We start from the raw sequence: 24,357 nt of genomic DNA, 5'->3' as shown, positions 1-24,357 counted from the left end.
AAACGAACTCTTAAAACAGTCAGGAAAAGGTACTGAACTATGGGCAAACATTAATACCCTTAAATCTGAAATACTGACAGAGAGTGCTACGATCGACTTTACACAGAGATATTCAATTGGTCCACTGCTAGGTTTTGCGAAGGATCGTGTTTTGGTGAAGGACGCCAGTAAATTTTACACATCAGATCATGCTGTAGATATACTCCCGGTGAGTACAATCCACGTTGAGTGTAATATTGCCACAAACTCATACCTGAATTATAAATTGATTCATTCAATTTACGGATTCTTTCCTACAGTTGGCACAGGGTATAAAATAGTTCAAGTCCTCACAAACGCTATATATCTCCCGGTGACTATTCAGACACTGGACTACCTGGAACTGCGTATTGTGGACCAGAATAATCAGTTTGTTAACTTTAGAGGAGAAGAGATATTTGTACGCCTGCATCTAAGGCGAGATGTGAATAAGGTATAAAGCTAGCACACCGAGCTCACAACCCGTCAGTGCAACGCGGAAGGGCAAGGTGATAACAGGCATTAATTACGAATTCCTCATTTCAGCAGGTTTAAAACCGCAGAATGACGTCGCTCAGCGTAACTCAGTCGGTAGAGTATGATGACCGTTCGTCATGAATACCACTCACACAATCCCTACGCTTCAAGCACATTTAACAAAAATGATGAAATTAGGATTGTTGTCACAGCATCAGGACGCGGTAACACTGCCTAGCAAGAGCTTCCTCTACCTGGACTACACATTTATGAAAGCTGACGGGGCTGGCGTAGTGCTCTCGAAGCTCACCCGAAATGCTGCGGCATTCCTGTTTCAAGAGATACGCTATGAACTCAATGGAGTTGAAATCGACCGCACACGCAATGTCGGTATTACAACCCTTAAGATGTACGTTTCAGCCTCACCCTCTGATTCAAACAGTTTGGAAAATGCTGGGTGGTTCATAGCTGCAGCGGATGGGGAGGGTGGACAAAGCCGATTTACCAAGTGCATCCCACTAAAAATGCTTATGGGTTATTTTGAGGATATGCAGCGAATAATTATCAACGCTGAAGAGGAACTTATTTTGGTGATGAGTGCAAGTGATGCGAATTCTATCTATCAAACAGCTTCAAAGAATGTTCAAATCAAGATTAATAGCATATCATGGAAAATGCCTCACATCACCATTGCCGACAAGGAGCACTTGAAACTCTTAAAAGTTCTGAATGCTCGCACCTACCTACCACTAACTTTCCAATCATGGGAGATTTTGAATACCCAGTCCTACCTACAGTGTCCACACATACTTGGGCTATTAAAACATCAGTGCAGTTGGAAGCACCTCGATTCATCATACTCGCATTTCAAACTGAAAGGCGTGCTAATGTATCAAAGGACTCGACTGAATTTGACCACTGCAGCTGACGCCAGAGTCTACTTGAATTCAGAATACTACCCATACGAGAATTTACATCTACAGTGGGACAGCAATGTATACAGTCAGGCATTTGACATGTATGCGAGATTTCGAGCATCTTACTGTGAAGGTGTTGAAAATGAAGCATGCCTACTCAGCCACAGAGTTTCAAGAAGCTAGCGCCAATAATCGTGATTGACTGTTCAAAACAGAATGAGATAATTAAATCAGGGCCTGTATATGTATGGACTGAATTTGAATCTTCAGCAAACTTACCTGATCAGACATCGGCATATACTCTCGTTCTGAATGATCGTCTCATTAACTACTGTCCGCTCACTGGTGTAGTGCAACGAGTTGTATAAATTAATACACACTGTGCTAGGACTAGGGCAGATCACGATGTTACCTGAAGGTGTGAGGATCGTAGCTGACGTTCCAGGATTTTATTATGATGAGTGCAGGCAATTCATAATTAAAGACTGTACATTAATAGCATTTACGCATTGTGATGGAATAATAGGAACATTTGCATCAAGAGTTGAATCGCCGAAACCACTGAAAGACGTCAAGTGCAATAAGACAGTCAGAAGCGCAGTGTGGCTAACATAATTCTATCATGGGATTCAGTGGGATGACCCTTATAAACATTTGCTGCAAGTGTTGAGAGTATTTGATCACAAGGAGACAATAATCTACGTTAAAGGCGATGAGAAGATTAGCTGGCTGCGTCGAATCTTCAAATATGCGGCTACCCAGAACCTGGAATACTACGATTGTCCACCTATCCATCAACTTAGTCAGTGAACATGTGAATAAGAAACAAATAGTTTTGTGTCTGCATGTAAAAATGTAAAATTACTTTTAAAATGGCTCACAAATAAATAAATAATTTTTTTTCTCCATAAGAATTCTTGTTGTTTTCTTTCTGTGACACCTACATCCATAGAAGTAAGTTTATTGGTGATACTGTGCATGAAGCGCATTCCGCTGGAGCTGTCTGAGCCAGTTTACCTGCTTCCACCTAGCCTGCTCGGCGATGAAAGTGACAGGACCTGAAAGAGGGAAAGTGGCAGGGTCCACTTCGTCAGATGCCTGCTGTTTAAAGTGACAGGACCTGGAAGAGAGTGCTGTTGTGTGTTTGCAACCGGCGGACAAAGCCCAGAACTCGTCATTCAGAATTCATTTGTGTCTTTAAAGCAGTAAAAACATTATACCTCTCCTCTCTGCAGTGCACTGTGGCTCTATCAGCGTTTTGTATATATTTATCATTTTTTTAATAAAAAAGAATGATCATGATCGACGGTAAAATAATAAGGACATTAGAAAATTTTTTTACAATAAAATGAGTTAGTTTATTGTCGAATTCAGAATTTTTTTAAAGTGTTTGCGAGATATCAGTACAATCATAGAGTTTTTTTTCACATTATATGAGTTTGCAGATACATTATTTCTGATCATGTAAAAAATGAAATTTCTGCTCTTTTGCAGACACGTGTTTTGCATTATTCATAAGTAGTGTGCTGAGATGACTACATATATGTATTACAACTAAAGCAGAGGTATCACAAGCTAATTACAGTATCTTACAAGGTAAATAATAGTATACATAGTAAAGTTCCACAGGAAAGACTTTTTATTAACTAATGGCAAACGTATTTTTACTTTTTACTTCAAGTTAGCGGCTCTAAAACATTTTCCAGTACAAAGACCAATTGAAAATACATTTCATTCAAGTAAGTTGGTCTAAACATATTTTTTACCCTACAATAACCAGATGAACATACATGGGTCGTTATAAACATTTGATCCAATAAAATGAACACACACACACACATATATATATGTATATATATATATATATATATATATATATATAATGAATTTAGTTTTTGGAACTCACATACCTAAAACTAGTTCTGACTGGATGGCTAGTGGCAGGTGAAACTTATAAACTAAAATCTATAACAACTACTCAGATCGAAGCAGATATGAACTGCGTAAAATTGTTTTTTTTTTTCTCCTTCATTATAAAAGGAGGAATTGAAGGTCTAAAATTTTATCTTTTTGTTCATATATACATCAACTAGTAATACTCGTCAAGAAATATATACAAATATATATAAATAATTTCTAATAATTTTATTTTTAGTTTGCTGTTTTTTTAATTTTTTGTGTTTTTTATGATTTTTTTCTTTTGTATAATAAATAATATTTATATTTACACACAGACAAACTTAACACAGGCTCACAGACTCAGACATACACGGACGTTCGCAATCTGATACACATTACAAAACACTCTCATTCAGTATTTACACTATGATAAAAGGGTCATACTACTACTCTGCAGACACTCTCGTCATCTTTCTCTCCCTCTCTCTCTCTCTCTCTCTCTCTCTCTCTCTCTCTCTCTCTCTCTCTCTCTCTCAGTATCTCTCTCTTCCTCTCAATCAGAGTCCCCCATCCCTTCTCTCGCTACAAGTGAGCAGTGTGAGTACAGGCGAGTTTCAATGCCGTCATCACAGATGACCCTTTTATCGTCATGAGGCGACAGACTGATTTTAAGCTGCAGCACAGTGTATACCTCGTGCGCTATCGATCGAATGCTAGTTTGCCTGACCATATGCGGTGGCTGCGGATCAGCACCGTGAACACCATCCCGTAGGCAGTGCAAATAGTCATCGATAGACTGAGCTCGTGATGCCATTCGTCGTACCCCATTAGCTCGTCTCTGAGTGGGACCTTCCAATGTGCAATATGCATACATCTTGGACCAAAGACCTAAAAACTCTAAAATCCATGAGACCGATAACATTCTTGTTTTGTGGAACATTACCATAAGGATTATCGGCCGCATAAGAAGATGTGTCGAATTCATTGGCGTGGTACCTAATTACTTCATATGGATCGCAGTTCACCCAATAGATGAAACTATCTGTATCCATATAAAGTAATTTAGGATCTGCGAAATGAGTTTCCGCGAACTCATAATGAAAGCAGTACATGTGGAGTTTGGATAGGTCTAGTATGCACATCCATACATAGATAGGTTTAGTAAACTCCTCTGCAGTTTTAGCCATCTTCACAGCAAAAAAGTTCTTATTGAAAATGGTGACCCATTTAAAATTTGGTCTGGCAATGCATTTTCTTACGCCATAACGCCCATCCCATTGCGTTTTAATAAAAATTTCACGTCGTTACATCAAATTCTCCATAGTTCTATCGAAATTTGAATTATTCATTAATTTATAAAAATCTTTCTCAAAGTCACATGACATGGAAGTTGTCTGTCTCGTATTCAGATCAATATGCTCCTTCAACCAGGGGACTGCTTGAAGGAGATGGCCCAGGCGATTTTAATGAACTGCATACCCAAGCTGAGGCATTGCTGGAGGTTGCGATGATGAGTAATGTACCTCTGCTTGTCCCCCAGTCTCGTCATCAGTTTCGGCGTGGAACCTCCTTGTGGAACTAGTTGCTCTGAACACAGCGACAAATCAGCATGCACGTCATGCAAACTAATAGGGTATGTGAATTCTGCCCCCACAACATACCCTACATGAGAATCGGCGGCCATACCCCCCCTGATTTTTCCACTTAATCCCGTGCATTCATCTTCGGACAGCCATGTAAACTCGTCAATCGGCAGCGATTGCATCATAGCGTGCCCATATAAATTATTGATGTCTAGACACATTATGTAACTTGAATCAAGGGATGCTTTGAACCTGTCATCCATCCGTTATTTGCTTTCGCGTGTCTATGAAGACATTGGCAAAGCCCCCCACGGATCCCCTGCTCGAAGAAAAGAAACATGTTAGAATCGGTCAATAATTCGATGCTGCACTTCGTTTTCTTGAGCATCGCTTCCCAAGACAACCCAGGTGCCATGTAATAAAAGGCGGGGTCCAGAGAATGTGTGGTCAAACATAGACTCCGCAACTTCTCGAAAACGTCCGCAAGCAAGCGCATGTCTGTGTACTCTCCTAAATTAGGAATATTGAATTCCCGCCAGACATTCACGGCATGTTCATACTCTGCATTCGTTACGGTGTCGCCTGTGAGGTTGCTGGAGAATGCAGTTATGTCGGTAGCCTGGTTTCGTCGAGTTTGGCCGTGCTATCCACATACTCATATGGGAAAACCCCTTTCCTAGTCACAAGTTGAAACTTTTCCTCATCGGGAAACGCAGCTCGAGTGATATGCATTTCTCCATGAGGTAGAGTCTCAACAAGTTTCTATAGTCGTGCGTACATAAAACGTAGTGTATAGAGGAAGCACAACGTAATTCTCGGCGTCATACGTTTGGAGAATGAAATACACTTCTCAACGCTCTCAGGTAGGACACTGACCTGATCTTTCTCCAAACCGAAATCATCCAAGTGCTCAACTAGAAAGTGAGAGTCATACCCACTTAAATTATGGAAGAAAACTGGTATGTGTCTAGGTAACTGGTACTTCAAATTGCATGCATTGTGAGCTGCACCGCGGAATTCCCCTGTAAGACGACAGTGATCCCTACAAGGAGTTTCCGCTTTTCTTTCTAACGGCAGCCCATAAATATGACACTCGGTGGCGTTATTATTCAAATCTTCCATTCTCCTTCGATTTGGTAATGGGAACGTTGCCGCTGTAGAGTGTATCAACTTCCAGTAAAAATTTTTCGAGCTGAGAGAGCAACCAAATCGATGGATTATCCCCGACGTAAGATTTGTATCGGTTAAGGTTGGAGTCATATGACGATAAAATTTGGTACGCTGCAGTATATGGTACGTGTTTCTCTGTAAAGGTAGTGTGTGAGGTCGTAGGATCGCCTTCACAGCGGGTCACAGGAGCGAGGAGGCACTCAAAGTCGGCGTACACAACAAATAGACACCGCTCATGGTGGTTTGTTTTCCTGGCTAGGCATCATGACCCGTACCGCATCCTTGGAGGTACAGTCTACTAGATACGTAGCTAATAACTGTTCAGATGAGAAATAATTAAGGCCCCTGAAGCAAATATGTTTTACACAACAATCAGGTGATAGTTGGGAGGAAAGGAGCTGGGACATGTCCTTGATCCAGACATAGTGATAATTGTCACCTTAAGAAAAGAGAAGCATATTTACATGCTCACATGCTTGTCTGGCTCGTCTGACTTGCTTTCTTTCTCCAGGCCATAAACGTGTACCCATATTCCAGGATTTTGTGCCTCGAATTTAGGTATGTCCTGAACCTTGACGGGGAACTCAATACCATCAAAGTTTTAATATGTGTTAATATCGCTGACTGCATGTAACTAGATGATGAGGGCAATCTCTATACTTTCTTTCGCAAGCCAGGATTGACCATGCAAAACAAGCCTGATCCTTATTTTGGACATAAATGCATGCATGTTTATTTGGTATATGTTTAGGGAGCTTGATATAGCTACACCCTCCATTGAACGGATCATGGACACGTATATGGATGTCCATGTGTAGAATTCTGCTGAGTGCCTTAGCTGAGCCATTGACTTCCATCTCGGAAAACTGGCCCAATATGACACTCAAGGTGAATTTATGAAACCACTCGGCGACTGATGTGCTCTACGTTATCACGTCATTATCCCCCAAAAGATGATGGATGCTGGTCTCTCCATCACCAGACTGAACTTTGGGGGGGGGGGGGGGTGATAACTCAATGCACGGCACTGCTCTGCACTTAACAGCGGGATAACGCGAATTTTGGACAACCTTGAGAAGCTCAGTTTCTAGAACAGGGAGGCACAGGTTTAAGAGTCCAACAGGATCGCCGTACCCCCCTGCCCGGTTTTCGATCCTAGTGATCGAGATTCGCTCCTCAAAGGCGTCCGCAATCGCAGAGTACTGCAACTGAGGTATGGTATCGCCGACCTGACCTACTTCTCTAAAAGGGCGGTAGAGGGAACTGCCACTAGCCACAGGATCACTAATGCTAGAGCTATAACCAGGTGAGGCGTGCTGTACCTCACACGATGGTGGTGGATGGTGGTGGTGCACGTGCTGGCTGCTGTGAGGGACCAGCGGACGGGCCCCAGTCTGAGCAGGCGGGGACGTGCTCTGTGACCTTGGTAGCGGCTGGAGGCGCAGGTGATGCACGTGGCGGCCGGCAGGCGCCAGGCTGCGTGACCTCGGCGACGGCAGATGCAGCTCTGCGCGCAGTGGCGAGGGTCGTTCTAGCCGGACAGGTACGTCCCCGCGGGCGTTGCTGACGGTCCCGTTTGGCCACGACAGGCACGCGCGCGACTGCAAGCTGGGAGTCGACCGCTGTAGAGATAAAATTAAATGAGTACACTGTCTATGGCGATTAATTCTAACGAACACAAACATGGTTGTAATGAGAGTGAGTAATTACCTTTCTGGCACTGACTCCAGGGCACGAATAATTGATCTGGGCAGTCTATTGCCCCCTCAAAAAATTCATCGAGTCCATCATCCAATAAGGACTTACAGTCACCTAGAACAAAAAACGAACGATGCGGCCGACGATGGACGAGTGAGAAAGATGAGCAGGGGGTGGCTCCTTACGTGAATGAGTTCACTAACAACTCTGGTGGCTGAAAGCTGAACTACGCAGATGCTTCCAGCACATGGGAGAGGGCTGAGCATTTTATAAAATTATAGAAAAGTAATTGATCGTATTTAGAATGGAGAGTGAATTGAGGACTTGAGATCATAAAGTGTGTTGGGATGGGTGATTTATTATTAAAAGTATGTTATATAGGTGTAACTGGATGTTCTCGGTATCAAGAAGGGCGTTAGTAAGGCTGAAGGACGTGATTTAAAAAGTATGGAGATGATTATCGTTAGCTATTTTTTTTTCTTGGTAAAGGGAAGGTTAAGTATTTATATAAAATTTTGTTGAGTTCTTATTTTGTGTAGATGTGAATTTGAGTTGCGAACTTCGCGTTAGATCGACTTGCGGAGGGGATTAGCTACGAGCGCGCGATGGACTGCAGTATTTCGCGGTAAACTAGCGAGTGATGTTCTCGGCTTAGGTACTGGAAGGCGTGCTCTGGCCATGTTCTAGATCGCGTGGATTGAACAACAGTATTCAGTTCATAGTTGGAAATTTGATGTATTACAATTTCGAGAAGTGATTACAGCTGTATGTTATACAAAAAATGACAAAAGACCTCCAGGCGGCAGTGCACGGGCAGCGCTGCCCGTGACCTGAGCTGCGCAGCCAGACACCGCGGTGAGGCGGGGGCCGAGTGCACTGAGTGGAGCACCGAGGTCCGCAGAAAGTTATCAGATGGCGGACCCTGGCTGTGCAAATGCAGGTTCGGAAAAGAAAGAAAATGCAGCCTTTGCTGGAGTCACTGATAGCTAGGTTAACTCGCGCCGGTTTTCCAGAACGCTTAGCACGATGCCGCAGCCGTGGCGGCTACCTCGGCAGTGAGCGCTCAGCCCCCACTGCCTGAGAGGACAGCGCAGGCCGCCACCGTCAGCTGCCGTCAGCCTCTGAGGCACCCACTCGGCCGCCCACAACGTGTTTTCACGCGGCTGCACAGACAAGTTGTTGTACTGCATTTGCGGCATTCTTAGTGGCGTTCCCTGCACAGAAAGCGAGCTGCCAGTAGCTCGTACCGCTCAGAAGCCTGTGAGACGACCTCTGGCGCCACCTAGCTTTTCAGATTCTTTTTACAGAACAGCCAGCAACCAAGTAGATCTATCGGACTTCCTTGATTATAACTACCTCCGCGATTTTTCATGGCCAATTTCTAGACATCGATTATAAACGAGACATAAACATGCAGCTACCTTTGGCATCAAAAGTTATGTAATTTCTTCAGATAATCCATTAGGACATTGAGCTGTGCCTCAAACAAGACTATTTAAGGGTATGGAGACAACCTCATGAATACATGTCAGCAGGGGACCGACCGTTCAAGGGGCTAGAGGCTCAGGAATGGTGTGGAGCGTTTTACTGTTGCAGTGACATGGGAGTCCTGATATGTCTATATACAATTCTGATAGCTGACACGTTCATAAGCATGCTGTTTCATCATCTGCATCCATTCATGTCCATTGTAAGGTCCGACTGATTTGGGCAATTCCAGCGGGCCAATGCAGCAACCCACATGTCCAGAATTATTACAGAGTGAGTCCAGGAACTTTCTTCTGAATTTAAAAACTTCCGCTAGCCACCAAACTCCCCAGACGTGAACATTATTGAGCATATCTTGCACGCCTTGTAACGTGCTGTTCAGTAGAGATGTCCACCCTCTCGTTCTCTTACGGATTTGTGGACAGTCCTGCAGGATTGATGGTGTCAGCTCCCTCCAGCACTAATTCAGACATTAGTCAAGTCTGTGCCACATGAACCAATTTCTTTTACTCTTCAGTGCCTACATGTGTGCATGTGTATATGTGTGGTTCTTTTTTCACCTACGCATATTATGTACAGCCAAAAACAGATTAGAAAAGAAAAAGTGGTTGACTGGGAAAACAGAGTGCTTATTATTAGTTTTTAATTTGTACATCGAATTAAATGCAAATATGGCACATAATTAAATGGATAAAGCAGATAGTTTATTAATTTAAAAATGTACATGGAATTAAATATGAAATTATATATGTGATTAAATGGTATAAATGGTTCAAATCGCTCTGAGCACTATGGGACTTAACATCTGAGGACGTCAGTTCCCTAGAACTTAGAACTACCTAAACCTAACTAACCTAAGGACATCACACACATCCATGCCCGAGGCAGGATTCGAACCTGCGACCATAGCGGTCGCGCGGTTTCAGACTGAAGCGCCAGAACCGCTCGGCCACACTGGCTGGTTTAAATGGTATAGAAAATGAATATATTAAAAAATACACATCGATCATATTTTTTTACAAAAAAAGATTCTTAACTAAAAAAACCATTTCTTATTGTTTAGTTATATCATTGTTATTTCATAGAAAAGAACCTAATCACTACAAATGACTAGCCAGATGTAAATGATGAAAAAGGAGTATTTCCTTAAATCAATATTGTAATATGTGGCTAGTTATTTACAGTGTGCTGCATTACACATGTCTTTTCTTCAAAAATAGACACCTTACATATCAGCACAAAGTAAACTTCAAGGTAAAACAATAGGAACTAAAAAAATTATGTACAGTCACAGCAGCTTCGCAAAACATTACCCCTGAGTTACAGTAACTATATATAATTCAGCATTAACATCAAAGTGCTGACTACTGCGGGCCACACGCTGTGGTGTGCGACCCCTCTAGCTGCCCTCCGGCGTGCACCACCAGCTGCGGCGCCAGCAGTGTTGAGGAGGCCGTGGCTGGCTGGCTGGGTGGGGGGCTGGCTGCTGGCTGCTGGCTGCGGCCCCGCCTCTGCAGGTCTCCTCTGGAGGCGGGCTGGCGGCTCCCCACTCAGCCAGTGGCCACGTGGGGCCCGCGGCGGCAGCTCGCCACAGCACTGCCCGGCCGACACGTGCGCCACAGAGGAGTCTCGCGCACAGTGCTGGAGACTCCCGAGTAAGCACTGGCTCATGGCACGTCTATGTGCGGTACAATGGTGGGGATTGGTACGCAGTGAGGCAATAAGAACAATTTATTTTGTATTTTCTTTACTTACATATGTACGTTTTATACTCATTGTGTAGAGCAATGTTTGCTCAGACGTTGCTTCATATGAGTCTAAAAAATTCAGCTTGTACAGTATTCTGTCCAGCAAGTGCCTCAACATATGTATTAGCAGACATACCACCCCTTAATTCTACTTCACTGAACGATAGTAATAGGCTCTCCTGGTACAGCGAGAATACATGTATTTATACACTGCTCCTCCTACATCCAGATACTAGCACTGTTGTGTCGGTATCTGGGCCGACACCGTGAAGTTGAGATGGCTGAAAAGGCAAGCTAGACTAACGCAGACGGGCGTGAAGTACTGGAACAGGATACGTAATTAATGTTAGGAAGAAAAGTACGGAGCAGGTTTAATACTTAACTTTACTCATTCCTTGTGGTACATCGATCTTGACGATACACAGAAGACTTTAAGTACAATCACTGTATGGCTAATGGCGCCTTGCTAGTTCGTAGCCATTAACTTAGCTGATGGCTATTCTGTCTCTCGGCTAATGAGAGAGAAAGGCTTCGTACATCTGGTCGGTAGCTAGGTTCTCGTACAACTGGGGCGAGTGCTCTCTCGTATCACGAGACCTGCCTTGGTGGTGGCGCTAGGTCTGCGATTACACAGTGGCGACACGCGGGTCCGACATGTACTAAATGGACCGCGGCCGATTTAAGCTACCACCTAGCAAGTGTGGTGTATGGCGGTGACACCACAAGCACCTCAGTCTGTGTGTAGCAGTCGCTAAGGTGCAGTATAAATCATCCAAATTCCCCACACTCGAATGTTTTATTTAAATGCGCATATCCCCTGAAGTTGATTCAGTCATAGGTTCCCTGTACATATGCACCGTTGAAACCCTCCTCCCACACATTTTAAAGTCAGTTGGTGATTGTAATGCACCGCACTCTGTTGTCATCTACTTCTTTGTATACTCCCTCATGCTGCACAGATAGTCCTGTGATGCCAAAAACACGTCGAAAGTTTTCTATTTCTGGACCTACACTGACGCTTTTAGATGGACTAACAGCCACAGTATATGTGTTGGTGAAAAGCAGTACACTTCTGCAACTTAACTAAGACTTGCCGACTTGAGGAACTTCTGATCTCTGTGTGAAATAGTTGAAAGACTGCAGGTCTGATAAATTTGGAAGATACTCTGTGGCTTTTTGCTGCATTCCAGCTGGAGTTCATTGGCCTGGTGTAAAAATACATAGGTATTGTCGAGTACGTTTGGTTTTTCGGCGCATCCCTGCTGACTGCACTTTGTGACGTTCTTTTCACTACTTTATACAGAACTAGAATGATCTTTATTGGGCGAGAACAGTGTCGGGGAGGGGAATGTAGGGGGATTGGAGAGGGGAGGGAAGGGTGAGTGGATGGGAAGGCGACATACGGATATGTGTCTGCTGTAATATGACACCGAAAGAAAAGTACTGACAGATCCTGAGGCAGCGATTTCGCTCGCAGTCCACTTTGGTCCTGTGATATAGTGCCTCACTGCAGTCTCTTAACGGATGAACGCAGAAAAGATTTCTAGATATGGGAGTGGAACGCAAATTTCATAATAGCAGAACCCCTTACTTTGCACTCGACAGCGAGTGTTCATGAGAGACAAAGGTATCGCCAGGAGTGCGGCAGAACGTAATCTCACAGACAGGATGAGCTGATGATGCTGTAGTGTACAGGGACATCTAAGTGTTGAGTGACTGTAGGATGGTACAAGATGACTTAAGCAAAATTTCTAGTTGGTAAGATGAATTATAGTTAGAACTAAATGTAGAAATATTCGAATACAGAATTAGCAGCGCGCTGCTTGACATTCACGTCGATGAAATATCTAGGTGTGACGTTGCAAAGCAATGTGAAATGAAATGAGCATGTAAGAGTGCAGCGGAGAAGGTGAATGCTCGACTTCGAGTTGGAGAATTTTAGGAAAGAACGGTTCATTTGTAGAAGACAGAATATAGGACACTAGTACAATCCGTACTTGAGCACTGTTTGAATGTTTTGGATCCGCACAAGGTCTTATAAAGGAAAGACGTCGAAGCAATTTAACTGTGCAGCCAGAGTTGTTACCTCCAGGATCGAACAACATGCTAGTGTTATGGAGGTGGTTTGTGAACGAAAATAGGAACCCCTGTAGCGAACACGATATTATTTCTACGAAAATTATAGAGGAAATTTAGAGAACCGACATTAGAAGCTGACTGCAGAACGATTTCACTGACGTTAACGTCCATTTCGCTTAAGGAGCACTAACAGAGAAATTTGGGTGTCTGTGGAGTCATGGTGAAGAAGTGGGATCTAGGGAAGATAAGATCCAACAGAGAACAAATTAGAGAAATGCTGTCACTTGAGTTTCTAAACACATTAAGAGACAAAGAACCACCGGATAATGTCAACAAGTACTGGAACATGCTGAAAGAAGAAATCATTAAAGCAGGACAGCAAAATATAGGATATGTAAAAGGGAAAAGGGAAAAGAAACGATAGGTCACACAAGAAATGGTTTCGAATGTGGAGGAGAGAAGAAAATTTAAAAGCAAGAACACTGAAGATGCAAGAAAGATGTACCGAAGGTTAAATAATGAACTGTAAAGAGAAACAGAGCAGGCTAGGAAAAAATGGCTAAGAGGAATGTAATGCAATCGAAGAACTGGACAGGAAGGGAAGGTACGACTTACTGTACAACAGAGTAAAGACTATGACATGGGATTAAAACAGAGCAGGAAGTGCTACTATGGAAAGTTTGAGTAAAGACGAAGAGGTAGTGTACAAAGATCGTGACGATGTCCTCCAGCGATGGGAAGAATATCTAAAAGAGCTATATGACACAGATCGCAAACCAGAAACTGTGGAACTTGAATTACTCAACAGTGTAAATGATGACCAGAAAGGAAGGCCCAACCATCATAATGGAAGAAGTCACGTCTGGCATGACTGCAATGAAAAACGGTAAAGCAGTAGGTACAGATGCCGGGAGAAATATTAAAATGCTTGAAACAAGATGAAATAAGGGAAATATTGAGGTTATGAATAAAATATGTGACAGTGGTGAATAGCCTGAAGACTTTCTGACAAAACTAATGATTCCATTACCGAAAAAAAACAAGGAATCAAGAAATGCAGTGAGCACGGGACAATCAGCCTCATTTCACATGCAGCCAAAATGATATTAAGAATAATTAATAACCGACTTTAAAAACTAATGGAGGAGAATCTTGGCGAGGAGCAGTTTGGCTTTAGACGGAATACGGACACCAGAGATGCAGTGGGGCTCCTACGACTCTTGGGAGAAAGGTTTATTGAAAAAGGAAGAGACCTCTAAATGTGCTTCACCGATCTAGAAAAGGCATTTGACAATGTGGCTTGGGGCAAGCTGGCGACTGTAATGAGAGAAAAGACTCATTATATTTTAATCAAAAAGCCTCAGTTAAAGTGAGAGGAGAAAGTACAAACTGGATCGGACTAGGAAGAGGAGTAAGACAAGGATGCTGTCTATCACCTAACGTTTTCAATCTCTACTTGGAAAATATGATTGCCCAATGCACATTAGATGACAAAGGAGTAGAAATTGAAGAAGAGTAGGGTGTTTGAGGTTTGCTGATGACATGGTCCTTCTAGCCACAGGAGAAAAACAATTACAGGATTTAATGGACAGCATTGACGCCATTATGGAATGAAAATTAACACAAAGAAAACAAAAGTATTGGCACTAGGAGAAAATAAAGAAATAAAAATTACGCTGGATGGAGAAGTATTAGAACAGGTGCTAAATTTTAAGTATCTTGGAAGAAGGATAGACACCGAGTGGAAGTGCACCACAGAAATGAAAACAAGGATAGCAGTGGTAAAAGAGGCATTTTATAAGAAAAGGAGAGTTTTCTGCAGCAGTGTGGACAGAGAAATGAGGAAAAGATAAAATGTTTTGTATGGAGTGTTCTTCTGTATGGCCTGAAACATAGGATTTGAGGAATAAAGACCGAGAAAGGCTGGAGGCTTCTGAGATGTGGACATGGCGGAGTATGGAAAGAATAAGTTGGATGGACAGAGTAATAAATGAAAAGGTATTGAGATGAGTGGGAGAGAAAAGACAGTTGCTAGATGTAATAAAGAGAAGAAAATGAAATTGGATTGGGCATATATTAATAAAGAATGACGGACATGTGTAGAAGGTCATGTAGAAGGGAAAAGGGAGCGAAGAAGGAGGAGATTTCAGATACTGGATGACGTAATGGACAGTACAACATACAGCAGCCGTAAGAAGGAGGCAATGGATCGCAGAAAATGGAGATGCAAAGGACCTGCTAATATAGCAAAAAACTGATGGTGATGGAGGCATAAAGAGAGTCGCTTTTCCCTCTCTGTATTTATGAGCGTAACAGGGAAGAAAATGACTAGTGATGGTGCGAGGCAACTTCCACCATGCACCATATTGCGACTTGTGTGGAGTTTTAGATGTACATCTGCATCTACACCAGTACTCCGCGTGACACCCGGCGGTGTGTGGCGGAGGGTTCTTCTAGCATCACTAAGTGACAGTCTCTTTAGCAGGCTTGTCGCTTTGTCTAGGTGTTCCGCAAACAAAACACAGTCTTCCCTACAAGATTTTCTATTTGATCGTTCCTATTTAAGTTGGCCCTAATTGTAATACCTTGGCATTTAGCTTAAACGGCACCCTTTCGATTTGTGTGACTCATCGAGTAAAAGAAATTTAACAGGTTCCTTCTAGTTCTCCTGTGGATGACATAACACTTTTCATTATCTAGAATCAAGTGCCACTTTACGCACCGCGGTGGTACATTCTCTAAATCATTTTGCTATTGCTTTGATCTTCTGATGACTTTACTAGATGGTAAAAGACAGCATCATCTGCAAACAATGGTTGTTCAGATTGCCTCCTAGATCGTTTTTATAGATTAGGAACAGCACAATGACTACAACACTTCCTTGGGGAAGGACAGATACCACGTTTGTTTTACTCGACGACTTTCGCGAACTCTCACCAGGCAGACAGGAATACGGCGGTCATCCGGATGAGAGGCGTCACGCCACGCTTCCCGTGGTTTGGCCGTCCTGCGGCAGACTTCCGCTGCGCCCGCCGTCATATTGAGCGCGCGCTCCCTGCGACGCGCACTGCTTCTGTTTGCTCCCCAGTGTCGACAGCGGACAATGCAGCCGGTGGGCGTAATTGCCACAGTGGCAGCTCTGCTTGCAGCAAACGGGACCTACTCGATGCTGGAGTGCGTCTGCAGGGACATGGACAAACGCTCCGAGCTCAGTGCCGGTGAATTTGTGCTACGGTGGCACTACTCTCTCCATTCCAGTAAGTGCTCTTTCGTGCTGTACGTATTGATAAGACGTTATGCACAGTCCACTTATCAAACACTCACAGGCGGCTGGGCTTACATATGCTGTTATTAAAAATTATACGTTTTCTGCCTGACAGTGAAGGACTACGTTTATTATGAGGACGCTCAGCTAGGTATCCACTCTTAAGGAATACGTATACAAATGACATTGGTGTAACAGGGTGACGAGAACTGAAGGAAAGTGATGGCATGCAACCGAATGCGAAACAGCCTGTCGTGGAGCTTATCGTAGAACTGGCTGTCCTTTAAGACGTTGCTGCAGGTAGTGTTATAATATGTTTCATACACACTGAAAAGACAGATATCTGGAGGTACCATTCATCTGGTGGTTCCAGGTGGTACGAACTGCTATGTCACACACTTTCCAGGAGCGGTAGCTTGTTCTTTGGGAGTATGATTTCTATGCGCAGCATAGTAATCAAGAAAAAACACTTATTTTCTGACGAGCTATTGGCCAAAAGCAGTGATCATACAATAGCTGTAGTTCTCTTACGTCTGTTCTCCCACTCTTGTCTTCTGTGACGTAAATATTCCCTACGGCCCCTGCCAAAATTACACACACGAGAAAGAATCAAAGGACGCAGAGCAATAAACAGCGTTCCAGCCATTTTACCATCTGGTTAATCAGTCGGCATAACTGTATACGAATGCGAATTGATATTAAATGATCTTGATTGATCTGTCTTGGTACCTCTAATTTCCAGGGTCCCTTTCATGTACGTTTCCTCTTCAAATGCCGATTGGCTGCAGTTGAAAACAAATTCCTTGCTCAACGACGGGGTAGATTTGCTTATCTCATCTACAAATATTTCAGTCGATCCTGTAGTTTGCTGTGCATCGTCAAGTTGACGCTTTCATCGAAATTACATTATCTTACGTCTCACACTTCTGTAGCACTGTTTGACGTCATGCAAGCATCCACTGCTTCTGTTGAAAGCTCTATAATGTATGTCGAGCATCCTTGAAACGCGCAAATACCATTTTTTTTGACAAGTGTGCCTTGTCCTCCGTTGAATGTCTGTAGTTTTCCTTACACACTAACGGTCCTATTTCTGCAGGCTTGTTCAAAATATGTTCGTAATTGTTCTTTTGCTATGCTGTCTGCGATTTTCCAAGTACGTGATTACGTTTAGTATCTGCTCCTTGGACAGCGACTGTCCTTCACTACGTTTGACTGGAAACGGGAGCTGCGGCCCTCTGTCCGACAACGACGATGAACTACAGCACACCTGTTTCAGTACAACTTTCTAGTGCCGTGCACGTATCGCCATCACTGCACTCCCCTTGTACATTGTTCGCACGACACCACGCATTCCGCTGACTCATGCGCCACTTCTTTCTCACTCAACGAAATTTCTTGAGTTCCTTTCTGATCCAGTCTCCAATTTGGCTACTGTTTCTGAAGATATAACGCAATGTTTGCTTTGTTTATCGTTGCCATTGCTCTGCTTTGTAACAACAGCACTAGCACTGTAACACTGTCGTGAGTTACTCGTCGACTAAGCAGTTCAGCCACGCTCCGTAGCCTCGTGCTGTCGACATCGTTTGACAGCTCCAGTCCCGCCACCTGTTGGCATCATCAGCCAGTGTTGTGTTAGCAACGTGGGCAACATGTGGGGCGCCGAATGCTGTCACATCTGACATGCAAGTGCATGTCCGGCTTGTGTCTTTACCCGTAGCTTACAGCAAACACGGAAAATAAAATGGGTTATTCGTAGGAGTTGACCAGGAAATCCAAATGTTACTTTTACAAACATTTACATTAAAAAAGCTGCAGGATGCCTTACTTCAGCTTTTTCACCTTTGCTTTACTTCGAGCTGAAGTAACGGCTTTTGTACTTCACAGTTCTCTTCTAAGCTTTAAGCTGTGTCACCTAGGGAGATGTACTCTCGCAATTTCATTACTCTACAGTAATTATATTTTTTGTGCTGCAATTTTTTTCCGCTGGTGTATTGCTGGCGAGCTTTCCCAGTTGCCCTCTCTGCTCAAGGAACGCCCATAAACTTACTCGCGGAGGTTCAGAGGACAAAATGAACCTTAGTAGTCCCCGCGTAATGCATTCAGACATACGCATGCTATCTGAACAACTTAAAATTTATCATACGATAAAAACTGAAAATGCAGAAAAAACGACCTCATACGAGGCAGAATCGAAGGGCGATTGTTTAGTTGCACACATTTGTAATTTGCACAACCAGCTCTTTTCTGGGGCTTGTAGAGTTTCCAGACTTTAGAGGTTCCAGGCTGTGGCGGAGTGTGTTCCCACGGCCGGAGAACGCGAGCGGCCCGCGGCGCGAGTCGTCCAGTGCGGGGGTGGGGGCCGTGGCCCGCTGCGTGGGAGGCTGGCCTGCCTGCAGCCAGACACACACGTCGGGGAGTACGTGGAGGAGGCGCGCCAGTCGGCCGTAAACACACTTTCGCTTAATCACAATAGGAGTAGTTTCCTTTCGTTACAGTGATTGTCAGGGAAAGTCCCTCAGTCATTGGCCGTAACTGAGGCATTATTCCAGTACGGGAAGCTTCAAGTATCGCTGCACAGTTGACGGGGACAGGCTCTCGCCAGAATACATCGCAGGTTACGGAGAGCGCCAAGTGAGTCAGTCGGCCCTCAGACACGACGAGGCGGAGGTCTCCGTGTTGTGCCAGCAGCGTGGGCTTCCCTCTGTACGAGTCAATTACGTTCATTGATATCAGGTGTGTATTACTCGAACGTTCGCAGTGGTTAATTACAATAGCCGTACCGCAATGGCATCCCGATTTTTCGGTTAACAGTAGCAGCTGCCCACAGTCACATCAGAAGCGACTCTTTGTATGTTTACAGCCCGGTAGCCACACCGACGGCGAGAGACGTCAGCAGGGCAGGTACGAATGTTTACCGGCGAGGTCAGCTCACCGCCGAGGTATCCTCAGCTGGACTCCCTAAGCGAAGCGGATCTGACGAGTGTAGCTGCGCGGCCTAACCGTCTGTTCCTTCACAGAGACATTACGCTTTCTTCTTTCCTTTTGCTTCATTTTGCAGTCTAACTCACTGCGGGTTTTGTCACACATTTGCTCAAAATGACTTGAGTCCCTCGTGAGGGAATGAGCAGGCAGAACATCTTTTGTGTGTCCAGAGATTCTGCCGTAACCTTTCTGGCAGATGAGATCAGCGCTTTTTAGTGCAAAGCCACTCTCTGCCACTCAGTGCCTTCATTGCTGCTTTATTTGCGGCGAGGAACCGTATGTCAACCGCAGTTGCATATCGGTCGACAATTTAAGTTCGATTATATCTAAAATGATCTCAACATTTGATGAGTACTTAGCTATTACATTTGTTTTCTCCCTGCTCCGTAAGCGCTGAACGTTCGCACACAAGTACAAAGGGACAGAAGTGCAACTACTGCCTCGGAAGTGTACAGAACAAATGAACGGCAGCGCCTCTGCTGCTTACCTAACGAGATACCCCGGGTAAACAGTGTTACAGCTAAGAGGAAAAAACAGCTCAGAGGCGGATCCCAGAGATTAAAGCGAGAGGAGAGTGGTATGCCGATTACATAATTGGGAATTCCAGATTTTCTGGCTGCAGTTATTTGACTGTGACGCAGTACTTGGCAGGTAAACTGTGATGAGACAGGCTAAGTGTGCGGCGCTCCAGGAGATGAGAGTACAGAATGCCTGGGGTCGTCATTCACGGCCCAGCCTGGACTGGAGATCTGAAGTCACCAGGAAAGGCTCCCACCGGCTGCCGCTCCAGTCCGGAGCGCCCTGCCGCCTGCAGCCCAGCTGCCTCTCGGCCAGCCCGGAGTCTCCTCTCCAGCCCCGCACTGCCAGCTCTGACACCATCGTGAGACTGTATCTGCTCTGGCGTTCTGCAAAGATCTATGAGCATGGGTCCATAAGTCTTATTCCCAATCTCGCCAATCAAACCAGTTAACGATAAGTGTGATTTTCACTTAAATATTACTGTCTGCGCCTAGCCAGGTACATCGCACGTTCCTGTGGTACCGGTGCTAACTCTGTCAAGCTGGGGCAGAACAGCATGGCTGACATGCGACATTAAATTATTTTGTTGAAAGGGTGTCGAAAATATCGCAAGCGAGCTGTCTCAAGGACTCAGAAATGTAACAGCTGCGATCAATGTAACCAATTACGTATTGTATACCGAGTGACTCCCCGTGAGATGGGCGAGAGTGCAACGTGGCATTCTCCGCTCTGCTCAGGGCCTCGATGCACGGATACTCCACACTGATGCGGCAGTCAGAACCTCGGCTCATACGGAATGACGGCACAGTGTCCAGTGTTGTACTGTCGGCGCAGCTCTTCCCGCTCCCTCGTCAAGGGGAGCCGCAGCAGTGGCCGCCGTGCTGACAGTCAGCTGACTTGTTGACCTTTTGCTTGTAAAAGTGTGCAGCACACCTCACGCCGTGTCCATTATCGTTGGCTGCAGCTCTCTTAGTGTTTCAGTAGCTGCTAGTACTGATGTGCATATGAGTAGCCCATGGAAGCTCGTGAGTCAGAGTCCAGACCTCGAGGTGACTGACGAACGTTTTGCAGATTGGTCACCGGAGCTCGCAAAGTGCGACAGCCTGGAGCAGCCGTCCCCCGCGTGGTCAGCTGCGCAGCGCCTGGCAGACCGCCTCAGGGACTCCGGACTGCCGCCGCCGCCAGCAGGTGGAGCGGAGGAGGGAGGGGGGTGCGCCGGCGCCCTGGCGCAGCTCCGCCGCCTCACGTGGGGCGAATCCTTCGAACTCCTCGAGGAGCTCGACTGCCGGATCGCTGGCGACTGTATCGACTCCCGCTGTGTACCGAGGTATGTAGACTACTCGATGCCATTACTACTAACTGTACAACAAATTATTTCTCCTCTCCTTAAATTTATTCTCAATACTGTCACCTACTTTTCCTATTTTGCGATACTAACTATCTGTCAATAAGGGCACATTTGTGAGACCCAAAGAGGAAACGCGCTAATACCTTCTGCCGCCGCATCTTCTGTTGACACTTTCCACCGAGCAGTCAATGGAATTTGCCTCGTGGCAAACGTCTCTCTCCGCTCGCTGTCTCCGCATATCGCTACAGCAGACAGTAAGTAATCTGATGATGACAGTCAAAGACTGAAAGCGGTAACTAACAATAAAAGCTTTTCATCGAGACTGCTTGCCTTACTAAAATTGAATTTATATTCCTATTTCCCAACCGTATTATCAAAAATCAATAAAAGTATATCGTCGTTTGAGATGACAACAGCTGTAGCTCGATATCGTTGTTAGTTGTAAATTAGTTCAAAAGTGAACAATAAACACTGCAAGTGGCTAAATTAATTACTTTTCGAAACAAGAAATTATAGAGTCAACACCCTGCACCACCGGATTACAGTAATACTCCACAATATTTGCTGTATATACGTAATTAAAATCTCTAACAAGGCAGCAGTCAGCAACAGTAAAATTATGGAAGCCATAGGAATCGAACAGCCAACCAGTGGCACGTCAGATGTTTATTCACACTTTTACCTTGCTTTACTGTTCATTAAACCACGTGGCTATACCTTAGCATTTATATGGGTCATTTTAGTGTTGACTGAGCTTTATGACCTGTTTTCTCTTTTCACACAATAACTTTACACACGTAACTACTTCTTCCAAGGAAGAAAGGTTTATATCTGTTTAAACCTAGGTAAGGATTAGAATAAACTTGTGCAGTACAACTAGCTGGTGCATGATTCCCATTCGTTCCATACATCATTAACTTATAGTAAGACAGTCATATGCAAGCCAACTTTTGCTCCAAGCATCATGAAATGGCATCACGGTATTACCGCCTCTAGCCTCGAAGACTTCGTCAACTCGGCGGGGAAGAGAGTTTCGAAAGTTTCTTCAGATACGCAGCATCTGCCCGAGGCCTCCCACTGCTGCATCAGATCCCGCAGAGCTACCAGTGTGTGGGGATGTCGGCTGCCACGTCTCAGCTGCTGTTCCAGACAGTACCGTACAACATCTGCGGATCTGAGACCGGGTTGTCTAGTGGTCGCCTCGAGGTGCTGTAGGGCGCCTGAGTGTTCGTGAAACCGGGAGTGTATTCACGCAGCCCTGGGAACACGACTGTGTGTGTCATCTTCTACAACGCAAGTGACCAGAGAATAGGGCAACACTTCGTCACCGAGAATGTTGAAATAAACGTGCTGGTTCAGGTTCACATTAACCTTAGTGACTGAATCCAAGTCACGGCGACAGAAACACCTCTATGACAGCATAGAACCACCAGTGGCTTGAACTCCATCCTCTATAGGCCGTCGGTCCCATCGCCACCTCCATAATTTCAGAAGAGGCGAAATCGCGCGACTCGTGTGACGCACCTCCGCTCAGCCACTGTCCGTCTCTGTGTGATTGGCCCACTCAAGACGCGCAGCTGTATGTGTCTGTGTGAGCGGCGGTCGCTGACTCCAAATGTCGAGCCTGTGCAGCCGCCTTCCGAACGATTGCTAGGCAGCTGGTTCAGACGGAGCTGCTTTGCCAGGCATTGGCAATTTGCGTCTCGTTTCAAACCGACCGCCAGTCACTTGGAGTGACACTCGTCAACAGCCCTGTCGGCTAGGATCTTTTTACGCCACTGCCTCACATCACTACGACTGGTTCACCATTCGTTGCAGATACTTGGACAGTCCACATTGATAGACCAACAGATCGTGTAACTTTACTAGTGGTGTGGTCGTGGACATGACGAAACGCAAAAATTCCTTTCTGCCAATTCTCGACATCTCCACGTCGACGCAGGTGACCGCCCTGATCCCACGCGAGCGACTGGCACGTACACACCGCGATTGTCACCTCACCGTCACCACTGACGTCAACGGTGGAGCGTCACGTGACCGCCTGGTTCCTCCCCTGCAGCACGGCATCCAGCCCTCCAAAGCGACCTCTGTGTTCAATTAAGTGGAGGCGTAGCATTTCGTCTGAAGAGATTAGTTCATACTTTCTAGAAGGTCTGCGTTTTGTACACTTTTAGCCAACACTTAATTCGTCTATGATAAGCATCAGGTGGGAAATAACTTTGTAGTTGGCGACTTCAAGCACACTTTGTTCGTTTTTAATTTCACTCATAAATGGTGTACCATAATCGGTGGATTACTTTCTTTCTACAAAAGACATATACTTTTACGATCGCCACCCAAGTGTTGTTATTGCTGTTAGAGGCATATGTGTACTGTTCGCTGAAGATACGCAAATTTCCAATCTTAGTTCCTCATTTGCATATAATGCCACTTTAATATCATAAAGGAAAACGTTCCTGATGTTCTGCAACTACTATTTACATAATCACGGACTAGGATTCATATTCTTATGCTGAGATATGATGGGTTGCGATTAAATTCGTAACATCTGCACAACATTGGTAAAATGTTTCCGTTGTGACATTATTTTCATGCTCTGTCAATCATCGAACGATAATTCATTTACTTAGTGTCATTTTCTGTCAAATATGGTTATGTCTCCGTCATACACACATGAAAAAAGTTTTGCATCACCCCAGTTCCCAGAACTGCCGAAGATAGACGTTGATTGTGGATATTGTATCACAGTTACATTCCCTTCGACTGTTCAGAGATGTCACTAAACCCGCACAAAGACGTAAACAACGGTGCATGAGCAGCGCTTATTAGACGGAAGGGATCCGACAGTTCCAGTCGTTCCACCAGGAAGGAGGTACACGGCTGGTGTTGTCTGTAGTTCAAACATGCCTATACGGTCAATACCGCGGTTCGGTCGCGTCCGCATTGTTACTTTGTGCCAGGAAGGGCTCTGAACAGGAGAAGTGTCCAGGCTTCTTGGAGTGAACCAAAGCGATGTTGTTCGGACATGGAGGAGATACAGAGAGACAGGAACTGCAAATCACATGCCTCGCTCAGGCCGCCCAAGGGCTACTACTACTTCAGTGGATAACCGCTACCTACGGATTATGGCTCGGAGAAACCCTTACAGTAACGCCACTATGTTGAA

The sequence above is a fragment of the Schistocerca serialis genome, chromosome 11, assembly GCF_023864345.2.
Source record: "Schistocerca serialis cubense isolate TAMUIC-IGC-003099 chromosome 11, iqSchSeri2.2, whole genome shotgun sequence".
Taxonomy (NCBI): domain Eukaryota; kingdom Metazoa; phylum Arthropoda; class Insecta; order Orthoptera; family Acrididae; genus Schistocerca; species Schistocerca serialis.
The sequence above is the reverse complement of the archived record's forward strand: the minus strand, read 5'-3'. Positions refer to the sequence as shown.